Below are 1981 nucleotides of genomic sequence, written 5' to 3'. Positions count from 1 at the left end.
GTAACAATGTCACTCTTTGGCCAGGTTTTTTTGTGGACCACCTGTGTATGTGATGTAGAGTCTAAGGGGCCCCTCTGACATGCAGTGCAGGTGTGTGATGGGACTTTGTTGAGGTAACACATTCATCTTTTTCCCACTCTGGTTTTCCCAGAGATTGCGGATACTGTGTCCCCACAACCCAGGTCCCCAGACACTGCATCCTGTCCAGCAGTATAACCTGAATAACAGTGGAAATGAAGGAGCAGAGAGAGAGAGAGAGAGAGAGAGAGAGAGAGAGATTGTGCTCGAGAGAACCTCCGTGCCCTGCCCATATTCACGACAATGTGCTAACCCAGCAAAATTCATGCTGCACCATCTCGTATTGTGTTATGTATGTGTGAATATACATACATACATACACATACACGCACACACACACACATACACGTCTATATTACTAAAAGGGGACTATCGCTCTACACTGGCCAAGAGGGGACTAGTGTTTCTGGTCATTTTGAAGAAACAAAAATGACGTACAAAATTCTCTTTTAAGGTCTTTTTTCATAATATGACTTTAAATATGCATTTTTTTATTTTTAAAAAAACATGCCAAGTGGGGACCTAAAACTCTGGCCGATGTCTACCTTACCAACAGGGGACTCATATAGCCTGCAATTGAACTGTATGTCTGTGTGAACAGTGAAGTGAACTGGCAGTGAAATCTTGTCTTCATTTTGTAACTTATACATACTTATACACATATATGTGTGGGTGTGTCATTATATAATGCTCAAACAAATACATGTCTATATTGCTACACAGCAGTGTCGCTGTACACTGGCGAAGAGGGGACATTCTGAATGATATCTATCCAACCAAGTGGGGACTTTGTGTGTGTGTGTGAACTGGCAGTGAAATCTTTCTTCATTACGCTTACATTATATATATATATATATATATATATATATATATACACTACCGGTCAAAAGTATTAGATCAGTAAGTTTTTTGCTCACCAAGGCTGCTTTTTTTGATAAAAAAATGACAAACAGTAATATTGTGAAATATTATGACAATTTAAAATGACTGTTTTCTATTTTAATATATTTTAAAATGTAATTTGAAAGCTGAATTTTCAACACCATTACTGTTGCTGATTACACATCAGTTTTCAGTGTCACATGATCCTTTTGATCAATTTAACTCATCCTTGATGAATTAAAGTATTTTCGAATTTCTTTACTCCAAAAATAAAAAATAAATAAATTCTTACTGGCCCCAAACTTTTGAATGGTAGTGATTAATGTTACAAAATATTTCCATTTCAGATTAATTCTGTTCTTTTTAACTTTCTATTCATCTACGAATCCTGCAATAAAAATTTAAAAAACTGTTTTCAACATGGATAATAATCATAAATGTTTCTTGAGCATCATATTATAATAATTTCTGTAGGATCATGTGACAATGAAGACTGAAATAATGATGATAAATTCAGCTTTGATCACAGGAATAAATTACACTTCACTATATATTCACATAAAAAACCGCTGTTTTAAATTGTAATAATATTTCACAATATTACCGTTTTTTTAATCAAATAATTGCAGCCTTGGTGAGCAGAAGAGACTTCTTAAAAAACATAAACAATCTTACCGATCTAAAACTATATATTTCTATACTACTAACAGCAGTGTCGCTGTACACTGGCAAAGAGGGGACATTCTGAATGATATCTATCCAACCAAGTGGGGACTTTGTGTGTGTGTGTGAACTGGCAGTGAAATCTTTCTTAATTACGCTTACATTATATATCTATTATATACATTATATATATATATATATATATATATATATATATATATATATATATGAAGAGTTCAGATGCAAAAGCCTCTAAGTGCCGTTGGAAATATTCTTCAAAAATGATCATTTTTTATCAAACTTATATATTCAAGTTCAGTAATTTCACTTAAATGACAATTAATAGGTAACCTTCATT

The sequence above is a fragment of the Pimephales promelas genome, chromosome 13, assembly GCF_988280905.1.
Source record: "Pimephales promelas chromosome 13, fPimPro1.hap1.1, whole genome shotgun sequence".
Taxonomy (NCBI): Eukaryota; Metazoa; Chordata; class Actinopteri; order Cypriniformes; family Leuciscidae; genus Pimephales; species Pimephales promelas.
The sequence above is the reverse complement of the archived record's forward strand: the minus strand, read 5'-3'. Positions refer to the sequence as shown.